The sequence below is a fragment of the Pezoporus wallicus genome, unplaced genomic scaffold, assembly GCF_028554395.1.
Source record: "Pezoporus wallicus isolate ANWC-B61680 ecotype Strahan unplaced genomic scaffold, APGP_CSIRO_Pwel_v1 contig_8108, whole genome shotgun sequence".
NCBI lineage: Eukaryota > Metazoa > Chordata > Aves > Psittaciformes > Psittacidae > Pezoporus > Pezoporus wallicus.
Window position 1 is genome coordinate 802402 of NW_026638088.1, and position 15523 is coordinate 817924.

The following is a 15523-nucleotide window of genomic DNA, read 5'->3' on the forward strand; positions in this document are numbered from 1 at the left end:
TATAGGGTGACTCAGGACAGGCTGAGCTTTAGGGGCTGCAGAGCTAGAGCTATACAACTTGCCTAAGGATTGGCACCAGACTTGCTTTATCTCTGTAACCCTCAGCATCACCCAGCGAGTGATACTTCATTTAAAGCAATAACAGAACTCCAAAAAATGTACTTTTCCCAGAAAACGAGGGGAAATTGACTGAAATCAATGCTGAATGCAAAAGTTCACATTTTATTTAAAAATCCCACTTTGGTTAATTGTCACAATAAAAAGACTCAATTTTGTTTAAAATAGATGAGTAAAGCTCTCTCTAGAGCCAGGACATGAATCTGAGGCTCCTACAAGCATGCCTTGGAGTGCCAGAATCTTTATCACTTTGGCTTAAACAGTATTTTATTACCAAAGTAATACTTAAGTATTTCCACTTAGAATAATGTCCTTGAGAAGTTTATCTAAACCAATCTATTAGCTTCCATTTCTACCTTCTGATATATTGACTTGCTCGCATATCATCTAGGGATAATGCTATTTCTGAGAGGAGGCGAAGCCTCACAAAGGAGTCTTTTGAGGTCCAGCTTCCTGCTGGGTTTGAGAAAAGCACATTTTGAAAATCAGCATGGGATCGAGGCAATCTCTAAACAACCTGGTATTTTTAGGGCTTAAAAGAAAACATTTTAATATGCAAACCCACAGAGGATGCGTGTGTGTAGAAGCAAAAAGGCTGAACGCATGCAGGGCAAGTGACAAGTGATGAGGCTTCTGTAGAGCATGGACCAAAATCTAACAGGAGAGGCAGCATCCAAGAGACAAATGACTACGTGTAAAACAAAAGACTGGGCATATTTCATTCTCATTTTGCACTAAACGGCTCCTAACGTCCCAAGATCAAGATTGCTTGCTTGAAGGAAAATGGAACTGTTGCCATAGACTTTAAGCTGAACGTGGCTAGAGCTGAAGGTGCACTTCAGGCTCTACTAACGCGTTAGGCGTTTATAATTAATGATGGGATCTTACTTAGATAACACAGGGATATTGATTTATTAGGTTTTTCTGAAAACCAAGTTGCATGCTATCTGTTACAATGAAATGAAATGTTCCCATCTCTCTATTCTGCATATGACAAGGGACGTTATCTCTGGCTCCTATTAAATCAAAGTGCTTTGACGTCGCCTTATTGATTGCTAGGCAGCGGTTTGCACTGAAATTAAACTGTGATCAGATTCCTTCCTCATGGAATTAGATCTGAAGATCGCTCTACCATGGAAAAGTATCACCCGCAATGTAAGACAGCAGATGGGGACACTCCAATTTATTTGGGAACCCTCATTAACCATTCGAAAATCATTACATTTTTAATGGTTGTGCTATGTTACATACTGTATCAATGGAAGTACAAATTAAGTAAAGGTGACTGCAACATTATCCTTTCACATCTTTTACTGTATGGAGTGCTTAGCAAGAGCTTACTGGCTTGGAACATACACATGAAATGCAATGTAGCATATACACATCTCTACTCCAACGCAGATATAAACAATCCTTTAAACCTGCGTTTTCATAGCCCTCAAGTCACCTAATGTCTGTTTTTACATATGCCAATAATTATTATTCCACAAGGGCCTAATTCTTTGCAAAGCAGAAATAAGACTCCTGTTGCAGTCAATAGACAGGTTTACCACTGTACAGTGCAAGATCAAAACTGCATCCTTCCTGTAAATCTTTCTTTTGAGGATGCAGCCTGCCCAGTACCCTGCCCAGCCCTTCACAGCAGTGAGATGTGCACCAGGGTGGAGGACGGCACAAGGAGAAACACCATGTCATGCAGCCACCCAGCCCAGACTTAACAACTGAGGCCGTCTATAAACACATGCTCTTTGCATGTTTTGATTAGATTTATGGCTCATTACATACATTAATCTGTCCTGTAAAATGAGGCCAACCAATAGAAATGTCATTTTTATCCCTCAGTTTGTAACTGCTCACATGTAGCCACCCCCCTGATACTTGGTATGAGCAGTCCTGAAAGGAGATGAAACAAAAGCCACACAAAACTGCTTACAAGAATGCTGGAGAAGGGCTTTTTACAAGGTCCTGTAGGGACTGGACAAGGGGAATGGCTTTAACCTGAGAGAGGGGATACTGAGATACTGAGATGAGCTCTTAGGCAGAAGCTCTTCCCTGTGAGGGTGCTGAGGTGCTGGCACAGGGTGCCCAGAGAAGCTGTGGCTGCCCCATCCCTGGCAGTGCTCAAGGCCAGGTTGGACACAGCGGCTTGGAGCAAGCTGCTCTAGTGGAAGGTGTCCCTGCCTGTGGCAGGGGGTTGGAACTGGATGAGCTTTAAGGTCCCTTCCAACCCAAACCATTCTGTGATTCCACGATATCATTCTGTGGGGAGCAGAACTGCTGCTCAGTTACACAGTTACTACTCACAAGCTGACCTGCCTCGCTTTCTCCCCAGCCTCTTTCAGTTATTTATTCTTTTCTTAGTATGTTCAAGGTTTTAGCATGACCTAATCCTGTCCCCAGTGAGCCAGAAGCACATAAAGGAATTACTTCATAACTCAGGGATGTTTACGACACCCCTGGATGCCCATGCTGATGGACTGCATCACACACCAGTTGATGTTTTTACTGTATCTTTGCTCAGCGCTGCTACAAGCCAGTCACCAATTCATAATTATAGAGAAGACTTAATTTGTACGATGGTTCAATACAGTCAATTAAATATTGCACGGATTGGGAAGTAATTTAACATTTAAGCTTCAGTTGCTTAAAAAATACACTGTACACAGCCTCAAAATTATTTTAAGTCTCCTGTGACTTTATTCGCTGTCGCAGGCATAGAATCATAGAACAGTTAGGGTTGGAAAGGACCTTAAGAACATCCAGTTCCAACCCCCTGCCATGGGCGGGGACACCTCACACTAAACCATGCCACACAAGGCTCTGTCCAACCTGGCCTTGAACACTGCCAGGGATGGAGCATTCACAGCTTCCTTGGGCAACCCATTCCAGTGCCTCACCACCCTTACAGTAAAGAACTTCTTCCTTAGATCCAATCTAAACTTCCCCTGTTTAATCAAGGATTTTAGATGAAAGATAAGGTCTCAGAAAAGGGTAACTAAGACCATCTCTGACATAAACATGATGTAATTATTCTGTTTTATTCACACACTATAAAGCTTTTTTTCTGGTGTTAAAGAAGTCCAAAACACCCACCTCCACCAAGACGTCTTCCCCCTTCCCCTTAAGTTACTCCAATCTCTCCCATTAGCCATTATTTTCTCCGTTCTATCCCCTGCTTCTCCTTTCCCCCACGTTGCTCCCTGTACATCGCACTGAATTGATTTAGCTGACTGAGATCCGTGGCATTTCCAATTTCCCTTGGGCTGCTTGGCACCTATCATAAATTACCTAGCATATCACCCCTTATCCTCATCTTGCCCCTTTATTTCCATGCTGTAGCCTCCAGTGCCACTAAATCAATTAAGTCAAGCAATTAGGTACTCGGAGGGTCTCGCAACCATTTCACATGTGTGAGTTAGATGGCATGAGAAAGTCACTGCTACACTATCGCCATTTCCCTTTTAATGAGGTTGTCTATTTAGTGGAGCCTGGGGCACAGTGTTAAGAGCCACAACAAAAAATATCCTGCAAGCTGCAAAGCCTCTTGTAAAAGCTGCCCCCCGAACGCAGGAAGTGTGTACCATTCAATGTTATATCCATAAGCACAAACTGAAAATGAACATGAGGCGGCTTCAGTGTGTGCTTGAAGCCCAGAAACCAACCGTACCCTGGGCTGCATCAAAAGGAGCATGACCAGCAGGTCGAAGGAGGTGACCCTACTCCTCTACTCTGCTCTTGTGAGACCTCACCTGGAGCATTGTGTGCAGTTCTGGTGTCCTCAACATAAAAAGGACATGGAACTGTTGGAACAAGTCCAGAGGAGGCCACGAGGATGATCAGGGACTGGAGCACCTCCCGTATGAAGATAGGCTGAGAAAGTTGGGGCTGTTCAACCTGGAGAAGAGAAGGCTGTGTGGAAACCTCATAGCAGCCTTCCAGTATCTGAAGGGGGCCTATATGGATGCTGGGGAGGGACTCTTCATTAGGGACTGTAGTGACAGGACAAGGGGTAACGGGTTAAAACTTAAACAGGGGAAGTTTACATTGGATATAAGGAGGAAGTTCTTTCCTGTTAGGGTGGTGATTCACTGGAATGGGTTGCCCAGGGAAGTTGTGAACGCTCCATCCCTGGCAGTGTTCAAGGCCAGGTTGGACGAAGCCTTGGGTGAGATGGTTTAGTGTGAGGTGTCCCTGCCCATGGCAGGGGGGTTGGAACTCGATGATCTTAAGGTCCTTTCCAACCCTAAGTATTCTATGACTCTATTCTAAGTTCCACAGGGATTCAAGTTGCACAGCCTTTCACCTTGCATAACTAAATGGTCAGCTTGTTTTCAGACAGGTGGTATCAGCTGACAGCTCTGCTGTTACTATTTCCATGCTATTGATACTGGGATATGGGAGACATACGTGGTGTCCAAGCATCCTTGGCATTCCTGCTCCTTTCTGCCCACTTTTATCACATCTGAATAAGCAATAATACATTTTGTGTGTCACATAAAGCTCCCCAAACAACAAAGTTACTCAGCAAACTGCAAAATCCTTAATGGATTCATAATAAAATAACTTTATGGATTATAGCTTCAGTCATGCTGTTCTCTACCTGCAAGTCCAATGCACTCCAACTGATGTTGTGATTGCTCAGCAGCAGGTTAGGTAATGAGGCCCTTTATGTTTAGAAAGACCACTGAACAAAGCACAGAAAGTGAATCCAACGTGGAAAATTACAGCAATGCCTTAATCATAGAATCATAGAATAGTTAGGGTTGGAAAGGACCTTAAGATCATCCAGTTCCAATACCCTGCCATGGGCAGGGACACCTCACACTAAACCATCTCACCCAAGGCCTCGTCCAACCTGGTCTTGAACACTGTCAGGGATGGAGCATTCACAACCTCCCTGGGCAACACATTCCAGTGCCTCACCACCCTAACAGGAAAGAATTTCCTCCTTATATCCAATCTAAACTTCCCCTGTTTAAGTTTTAACCCGTTACCCCTTGTCCTGTCACTACAGTCCCTAATGAAGAGTCCCTCCCCAGCATCCATATAGGCCCCCTTCAGATACTGGAAGGCTGCTATGAGGTCTCCACGCAGCCTTCTCTTCTCCAGGCTGAACAGCCCCAACTTTCTCAGCCTGTCTTCATACAGGAGGTGCTCCAGTCCCCTGATCATCCTCGTGGCCTCCTCTGGACTTGTTCCAACAGTTCCATGTCCTTTTTATGTTGAGGACACCAGAACTGCACACAATGCTCCAGGTGAGGTCTCACAAGAGCAGAGTAGAGGGGCAGGAAAAGAGAACAAGCTTAGCAAGCCAGAAATACACAGAGCAGTATTTACTAGGATGCATTAAGTGAAAACAATGAATTGTAAAACACACGAGTGGTTCTGAGATTAATTTACCTCCTTGCTGCAAGAACTGCTGGAGTGGTGCAGATGCGCAGCCAGCTCCCTTACTACACCTAGGAGGCTGCTGCATACCTCAATGGTGCTTCAAGGTGTTCATGCTACAGCACTTTGTGAACTGTTCTTCATGGCCATTTCCTTACAATTCCTGTTTGTTTTAGCTGAGATTTGCAGGGATCATGGGGACAACAACTGGTCACAAGCATTTTTCTAATTGCTTATGTTTGTGCTGCAATGCTTCTCCTCTGTTTCGCTAAATGCACTTTGTAGAGGTGGTCTGGAGCTGCTCATCTCCATCATAAACCCCCAAACCCAAACAGACACTTGAGGGGCAGACGTGAAACACCTCAGTTCTCTCCATCTGCAGATTCAAATCCCAGACCTGTCAAGTTTTATGACTTTAAGGCAAGGATGGGAGCAGTCCCCTGTATGGAGACACTAAAAAACCCCCACCCAAAAACCCACTTGGCTGGCACGGATTTTTTCCTGGTACCCGTTAATGGTGCATGGATACCTGTTAAAAGCAGTTGTGAACCGTTCAACTGCCTTTCCCCCTAGAGACAAGTGCGTTTCAATGGGACCATGTACAGGCAACCTGGGGAAAAACTCAACCATTTCAAACGTGAGTGAAATGGAAAATGACTCAGTAAATCGTATCTGCACCACAAACATCCCATGTTGTTTTCTAGAACTTAGCATTTGGGTGGCAAGGCATCAGCCTCCTGAGATGCGTGGGATGAGCAGATGACAGGGAAAAAGCAACAAGCCTTCCCCTACCACTGCAAACCTTTCCAGTTTAATGTGAAATAGCAAAGAGGACACAGCTTGGTGCATTCCAGAGCTACAGTTACCAACAAGCTCCAAACTCCCTGCAAATTACTCCTGGTCACAGCACAGAGCAACTGAGAGCAGGGGTGGTGACAGAGCTCAGCCACCCAAAAAGCCAATTGCTCCCCCAGCGCTGGCAGTGCATTCACCCACAGCCTTTCCCTGCCTCCTGAGCACTTCATGCAGGATGAAAACATTTCACTGGTGTTGTGGGTGTTGCTAAAGTGTAAATGAAGACACAGAAGTTGCAGGTTGCTGTCAGAGGCAGCTAAATCCAACCTGATAAGGCTTGGAAACACACCTAGGGATTTTATCACTGCTGCTGGTTTCTCAATCAGTTATACGCTTGGTGTTACTGCTGCAGCATCCTCTGCCTCTGCTTAGCAGATGCTCTTCAGGATCCTTTCTCTCTCCTATTATTTTGGCCCATTTTCCAAAGATGAATACAGAAATCTGTTGGGATTTTGCTCCAATTGGTCAGAGAGGCAAGAGGGAAATAGTTCACCCAGGCCATAGGATATAAAATGGGACGTTTGAGGAAAGGAGGTAGAATAGCACTCGAGAGAAACAGCGTTAGAAACTGTATGTCTAAACAAAAGGTAAATAGGAAACAATGTATTTCTAATCTGACAGTCCTTTCCTACCATGATGAGTAGTCTAGTTGCATGTCTATGAGAAGAGAAGCAGAACAAACAATATATGACAGACCACAGTAATTTGGCTTAAACATGGTAGTGGTTGGTGTGGGGAAACACTTGATAGACCATAAAATCTGTCATATAAACATTTAGTATAACACATGGAAAATTACATCGAGTTTGATCTAGAAAAGGAAGGCAGCAGTACAGTTTAAGCTTAGCAAATTATCAAAATACTGAATTCCTACCAGCAAGAAGTCTTGGAACAAAGTATTATTGTACTTAGCTTTCAAAAACTAATGTCATATATGAATACCTGAAAAACAAAAGCCACTAGAAACCTCTTGCTGTTCTGAAGACTGCAGTATTTTGAGGCATTTCCAAGAGGCACTGGCCATTTTTGAGGCACTGGACAAGATGAGCAGCTTTGATCATAAAAGAGTATAAAATGAACATGCTACCATGCAGGGAGAAATGAACCCTTCCACTGAAGGAGACTGAAGAGGTGCATCATCCTACACAGCCAAAATGAATGGTCCAGCCCTCAACCCTTTTGACCCAAAGCCACTCATGGAGTTTGGCCTAAGCAGCAGGTTATGGACTTCCCATCTGCAAAAAGCCCCCAAGATTAGGAGCAGAAAAGGAATGTGTAACCTCTGGAGTGTCCTCCAAGCCTGAAGGGACTTCTCAGATGGCAGCCTTTAAGCATGTCTTCACAATGAGAAGCAAATAAATCCATCTAATCCCCATGCTTCCTCGATGCACACTGATTTTGCAAACAATAACCTAAAGAAAGACTCTTCCAAGCGCCAACTTCCAAAAGGCATTTCAGCACACAAGCTTTGCAATAAAAACACTTGGCACAAAAAGCACTCTTTCAGATTACATGCAGATCAAAGCTTGGCCTGTGTATCACAGAGGGGCACATAAAATATGGTGCTGATAAAGAAAAGAATCAAAACAGATTTAGCCCCAGTTATCACAGACTCTGTCCCTCCAGGGGGTCAGCAGTCTGCCTGTGACACAGCCAAGCGCCCAAAAGATGTGTAAATTTAATTTCCTCTTAATAACAATACTAATAATACACTCTAAAGAGCCATTCTCTTCCTGCAACCAAGGAGACTGGAGCAAAAACCAGATTATGTGACTTCCCAAGCTTACATGGCAATGGGCAGCTGAGTCAGGAAGGACAATCACATGTGTAAGATTAAGCATCTTCAAGTGAGCTCGACTAAGCTCAATCTGTATGCTCCAATTCATCCTACACCAGGGCAAGCACTTTGCAGAAGTAACCCAGGTAGACACCTGTTTGGTTGGACTCAGGAAGATGGCTTAAAAGGGAACTTCAGCCTCAGCTAAAATCTGAATTAATCCCTACCATTTCCTTTGCTCGATGAAAAACTATCCTGCTACTGCCTGTGTCTTACCCAGGGAGCAAGAACAGCAAACTGCTAAGAGAGGAAACATGAGTGTCCTTGTTTGTGCCTCATGTGATGGGCACGTACAGTGGCGCTCTCAACTCGCCTGGACTTGTCCTCACTCGAGACCTCTGGCATACACCAGCAGTCAGTTAAGGGACAGGGACTTAACTCTGCCAGCACAGCAGTCTAATTGTGATGGATGGATCTATGATATTGAGCTAGCTGGATGTTCCAAGAACCTAATTTGTGCTACAAGAACACCACTAAGGTAATAAACTTCTATCTGGCTCTCATAATTTGTAATAATGTCTGACAAAGACCAGATATGAATTTAGTTATTGTTCATTGTCTTAGGAGGCAAATGCTAAGCTGCTCATGCAGAAGATCCATTTCTTAGATATATGAACTTGGAAAGGAGCAAACCAAAACTGGAACGCACACATGGTCAATTTTGTATCTTCACTTCAAAAGCTTTTTGGTTTTTTATTGCACCAGGAATGAAAATAGCCAGCTAAATCTAACCCCCTTGTCCAATTACTATTAATCCCAAGTTATATTTTAAACATGCACTTGCAAATATTGTTCCAGGACAAAGAAAATCCTAAAGGGCATGGAAACATTTTCACAGAGCTTTGGAAAAACAGATGTGCTACACTAAAGCCGTGATGTTGGACCTCCCAGGAGTCTTGTACTATTTTCTTATTGTTTCTGCAACAGACACAGTCATTGTTCTATCAGGATGGTTAAAACAAAGAAGGATTTGCACAGCCACACCAAGAAGCATCCAACCTGAGCCTTGATACCAAAGTCAATAGCCCCGGTAGGCCACAATCAGCTCAGTAATTAATGTGGCCCTACAATGCAACTATATGGGACTACCTGTAGACTACAATACACTGATTTACTATTTCCCTGATTATAAATACACTGATTTACCATTTCACTATTTTGACATGGTGCACAAGTAACAATTCTTGCCTATAAGGATATTATTTCATTCTCTGGGATGGCAGCTCCCCAGTGGCCCATAGAATACACACATCTGAGTGCATCCCCCCTTAGCACCCACCTCATCACCTTCTGCAAAAGGGTCAATAGATCAAAATGGCCATAAATATGCCAATATTGCCCCCTACTCTCAAGCCAAAGCTTGCATACAGCCTCAGGATAGCACCTCTGACCATGCCTTGCATTTTTTCCTGATATACTCTGAAGTTTGCAAGAGTCTTAACTGATTAAATCCTGAATTTGAAGGAGCACAGCATTCAGTGATGAGAAAGTCAATTTTACAGTATCACTGAACCTCTCCATATTTTTTATTGCATTCATACATACAGACTGTGAATGCCTTTTGAGAAGCCTTTACTTTGACAAGGTTCTTTTTACCTTCACACCAATATTCTTCACCTCCTGAAATGCTTTTGATTTAAATGAATGGCACGAGAAATACCATCACGAAACTCCTAGCAGCTTTGGAGATAATTTTGGGCTTTAACTATCTCAGATCTTAACTGCTTCAGATGCAGAAAGCATTATGACCCACCTTCCCCTTATAGCCTGTGATCTGAAAAGCTCATCACGAAACCCAGCCTCTGATTCTCCCGATGCAAACCCTATAAAGCAGAGCTTGCAAAGATCACAAAAATCCCAGGCATACTGGCAATACTCAAATTTAAGTTGCCCTGGAAAGTCATCAAACAGCAACTTTCTTTAACCTTAGATCTACTTCCATAACATTCCAAACTTTGCTGGAAAAGGGGAAAAAGGACAAGAGGGATTTATTTTATGCTTATCTGTTTCCCTGATTCTCATACCAATTTTAATAAGACTTTAAAGGGGGTGAGAGAAAGCACATGGACAGAGAGGAATAAGGAAAGGACTCTGAATTCACAAACTGTGTAGAACCAGTATGTCATGTTCATGAGCCAACTGAAAATGAAAGCACAGAGGTTGAGAAGTTCACATGACACAACGTTTTATATCTTTCAGATACAAAAAGGATTTCATGAGCAGAAATAAACCAAAGCACACAGGCAAGAAATCCTGTGCTCCACAATGACAGATTGGTTTCAGGCGGCACAGCAAAGAATTGGACAAAACTGACTCAGCCCAACTCTTCATGTCTAATGGCTTAATTTCCAGTAGCCAACATACAAACACACAGGTCCAGATAAAGGAGCATCCTGAAATGTTTCCTACCACAGGCATCTGTTTGCTTATGAGAAACACTTGGAACAGTATCACTATCTACCTATCCTGGTCATAAAGACCACGCCAGTTTATTTTCAGTCTTCCTCCAGAAAAAGATAGGAAACCTTTTCCTTTGAGTTACAGTTGCATGTAAAAATGAACTTCAGATAATCCCATACATGTGCCATTCCTTCATTTGCTCATGTCCCACAACAGACACTTCACCTAGGATATAATGCAACTACACGCTCATCTTAGGTCGGTGTCACACAGGGTCTGCCTTTCAGAAAAGCTCTCAAGCAGTGCTGCCCTCACCTTATACCTAAATACACAGAGAAAAGCCTTTCCTAGCTCTGATGCATGGATGCTGGCTTGTTTTCTACTACTCATTCCTTTAGTTCTCCCCCACCCTTTGCAACTTCTGTGCACAGCATGTATTCTACTTCTCTTAATCAAAACTGAACGTCCTCATTACTTCACTTTCAGCACTGCTCAGCGCTAAGCTTTATGCATGCACAGGTTACACTCACGTGCTTTACTCTTCACAATACTTCCATACTCCTGTAGCATTTGGCTAATTAAAGATACACCAGAAGGCTATAAAACCGACTCAGCCTTTATAAAAGCAAGGACATTATCAAAAAAATTGGATTCAGATCCATGTTTTGACTATCTAAAAAGAAGAAGAAAAAACATACTCGGAGCCATATGCAGTATTTTCAGCTACCCAGTTTTCTCATTCACTTTAAATGTCAAGGCACTCAAACTAATTAGTGCTCTGCCTCACCTATTTCACAATGCTCCCTTTAAAGTCTGCAGGAACGTTGCTGCTGCTTCGCTGCGAGTACAATGATGCAGAGTTAGGACAGGAACCACAAAGAATTAAGAAATGTTAACAGCAGAGATAGGTAGAGTCCATTAAATGCTGCTTATTTGCTAGAGAAGTGCTATAATTTCGGGACACAGTAGGCACTGCTGTAACTCCACGATTACTACCAGGTGCTGGGTAGCACAACAGGAGATGCTGTTCCAGCCCTTAGGCCCTGTGACACATGGTTGCCTGCATGCTGAGCATACAGTGCATAAACCAGAAAGGTTATGAATACAATTATCTCATTTAGAAAGACAACTTTGATGCACAGTTATTTATATATTAAGCAAAGATCTATCGGTATCTGAAATGTATTACTTATTCAACTGAAAAACAGGGATAAAAACAGAGATTTGTGCTTCATAACTGTTGACAAGAGCATCCAGTGGCAACCACTGTCCTTCCTCTTCTCCTTCCACGGGGCCGCTTACTACATAAACTAAATGGAAGAAAAGACATTTACCTGTCCCCTGGACCATCAGATTGAACAAAGGTCTTGCCAACTACCCTGTGAACACAAACACGTTCCTGAGGGCAGAACATCATCCAAATCAAAACTGATTTTACTGCTAAGAGACCTATCGCCATCATCCTGCAAACTCCAGGTAACTTTAACAGTAAACCTTCTGTAGTTTCCCTCTCCCACTACACTGACAGTGAAGGTCATCCGTTTCCCCTGCATCTGACCCCAGCAACAGAGGAGGTTTAACAGCCTACAAGTTAGCACAGGAATTCAGGAACATCATCGGTAGTATTGCTATTACCAGGGCAAATGGCAAACTGCAGAGCAGCCTACCAGCTAAAATGCACTGAATAGGAAGGAAAATCACCAGCACACCAGGGGTGGAATGCTTCTCAGCCATCTCCAAGCGCAAGGAACAGCACATTTCAATGGGGGATGTAACCTTCTGTTACAGCACCCGCTGAAGGTCCCCCACCGTTCTCCAGGGAGGTTTCAGCACATCTCAGCTGCCTGCACTGTTATTATGTCAGCATTTTTCTTGCTAAAACCTTTCCCAAGCAGTTTGAAATCCAGCCATTACTATTCTGTGTGTCCTGAAAACAGACCTGAAATTTGCTTCTAGTGTGTAATGCACTAACTTAGCTTAAAAACAGCAGTACTTGCAAGCAACTCCCCCATCTCAAGCAACTCGGTATCTTAGGTGCTCTTATCCAAGACAAAATTGCAGCTGGAGAAAAGGAATATGGCTCCGCTGGAGTCAGCGGGACTACAGTGTGGCTTTCATATCTTAATTTCTAAATATGAATCACAAAACATACTGATTTTAGGCAAAGACCCCCAATATAACTCTATACTTTGAGTTTTCTACCTTGGGACAATAACTCATTGGAGGGATACAGCGCAGCTCTGCTATTTAACAGCATCCAGAACAACAAGTATTTTTATAACCAAAAGCTGACTATCAACTTTTCAGTGCAATTCACCCCAAATTCTGTTTAAGCATACCAAACATTATAAATAGACAAAAATCACATAGTAATTTTCACTACAACGGCTCTACAGACAGACACCCACCCCATACGCAATGGAGGCTAAACGGTAACTAGGAATATGCGCCTAGTGAGATTCCCCATACAGTAACACAGAATGCATGCAGTGGTATTTAAATCCATCCTGGGTTGCTTGGATTAAACAACAGGAGGCCAGATACAGCCAAATGAGACCAGCACTAAAACAATAAAATCTCATTTTCCGCCTCTTTAAAAGCAATCAACTTTTTACCCTTTTCACACTGAAAAATACAACTACAACGAAGCCTCACAAATAATTCCAGTTTGGATAAAATGTCTGGAATGGCTTCATTGTATTTTAGTGTCAGAAATATCACAATACTGACTACAAGAAAGCTGAACACAGCTCTAGATCAGAGTGTTTCCAGCTGAAAGGAAGGAGAGAAGTATCAGCCTTCCTCTGTATGCCAAGTGTTAGGAGGAAAGACAGAAGGATCAAACCACAGTGCTAGATCTTAAAACCCCCAGACTTCACAACGTGCAAAATCACATCCGAGTTTTGCTTTTGGGTTCTTTTTTCTTCCCACAGTGCCAAAAAAACCCTCTACAAAACATAAGGTTTTTATGATCTTCCTACAGCAAACTGGACGTCTATAAAACATATCTCTATGAGCCTGTAGCTATTAAAAATCCCTGTGGAGCATGCTGAACCGTCCAAACTGTCTAGGGCACAGTTTGGAAGGCCAATAAGAAATGAATTACAATAGTCAATAAGGGATGTAATTACTGAAGTAGGTTCTTCTGACATTTACGTTTTGCTAACTCTCAACTGCTGTTTATAAAATGGTATTGTCTCCCTTTTGAGGTGTCAGATGACTATAAATACCTTGTAAGAGTAATAAGCTGGGGTTTTTAAGTCCCTTGCTCTGCTATATTCTAATTAAACATATTTATTGCATACAGAACAGTAAATGCCATGTCTTCCTATTCGTATTTACAAGTAGAAAAATGGGAAAGTGTCAAGCAAAAGAGCAAGACGGCCAGTTGGCCAGAGGGATCTTTTGCAGGCAGAAGCTGTGGACAATGCAATCCAATTCATGTAACGCATAAGAATGGTCCCAGATGTCACCATTTTCAAAGGAACATGCAAAATTTGACTTTCTCAGTATGTTCTTTATTGTTGTTACTAAGATGTCACTAATGTTTCTATCACTGCAGTCCTTTGAAGTCCACAGCATGGTCCAAGACCCAACACTTCTTACAGAAAGTTCCTATAAATATATAATTTTGATTAAAAAACTTAAAAGGTAATCCTAGAGACTTTATATTTTAATTCCAGTCTTTGAAAGTTAAGGGCCCAGTGCCCCTTGGGATATCGCTGAGGTGCATGACTGCAGTAGCTCATCCTCATAAACCCTCAGGCATGGAGAAGTCCTTCACTCACTGCCCTGGTAGATGTCCTCCATCGTGGAGGGATCTGAAGGGATCTGCATGAAAATGGACAAAGAATTCCTCCAAAGTGTGATGGGCAGGATAGGGAGAGGCTCAGAGTCGGTTGTTTGAAAACTGAATAAATGAATGTTGAAAGCTGGTACTGTGGAATGGCTCCTTTTAAGTTGATGAACAGTAAAGGCAGCCATGAAGACTCTAGGAAAACCAAAAAGGAGTAGGGCAATAGGCTGATAAAATACAGAAGGCAGATTCAGCATAGGAATGCAAAGGGAAGTGTGACATGATCAAAAGAATAAGCTGAGACAGCAATCTTGGCAGTCACGATGGATTTCAAAACTAAAAGTCGTATTTGTGAAGGACAAAGGAAAGGATAACGATTGAGACACAAGATGAAGAGAGGCAGGACTGGCTTTTAAACTGTAAGCATGACAATAAATGCTGTATTTCACAGTTAAGAAGTATTCCACAGTTAAGAAGAATCTGCAACATCTGAAGTTACCCTGCATGTGACAATCGAAACTGAGTCAAAAAGGCTGCTGAATTTACAGGGCTGAGTAATGGATGATGCTGATATTTTCCTCAGTGTTCCAAAAGGAGGTCAGAGAAAGACCTGTGGGAGTCAGGATGAGAAGGCCTGGTTTAGCCATGTTAAGCTTGAACTGCTGGCTAAATGTGTACGGAGAGAGCTGGAGAGACAGGTCAAGATCTGAAGAGATGTCAGGGCTGGCATCATTTGGTTTGACACAATAACCAAATTTAAATGTGCGAATGAAGTAACTCTCATAAAAAAGCCTAGCAGGAAGAAAAAGAGATCAAGAACAGCGAGCACCCAGGAAATCCCTGATGGAAACTGCGGGAGTGAGAACAAGAAATTAGACACACAGGGGCAAAATCCAGAGACAAGAGCAATGGAGACCAGGGGGAAGGACTTTGTTCAGATAAGTTAATGATGCTAACAAAGTTTGGTGCCTCAGATCAACCATAGAGAGTCAAGCACCAACTTTAGGAAGATGAGTTTCAAAGAAATGAAGGGACAAACCCAACCTCTGGGCCTGGAGCTGGAAGGAGCCCCCAGCAGGGACCATTAACAGTCTCCTGGCCAATACTATGCTCTGGCAAGCACAAAAACT

The 15523-nt window shown here is 42.8% G+C and overlaps 1 protein-coding gene across 17 annotated transcripts in view; it reads right to left on the bottom strand.

Moving 5' to 3' along the window:
* DAB1 (DAB adaptor protein 1) overlaps positions 1–15523 on the bottom strand; it is a 477594-nt gene that overhangs the window by 42106 nt on the left and 419965 nt on the right. The window lies entirely within an intron of this gene.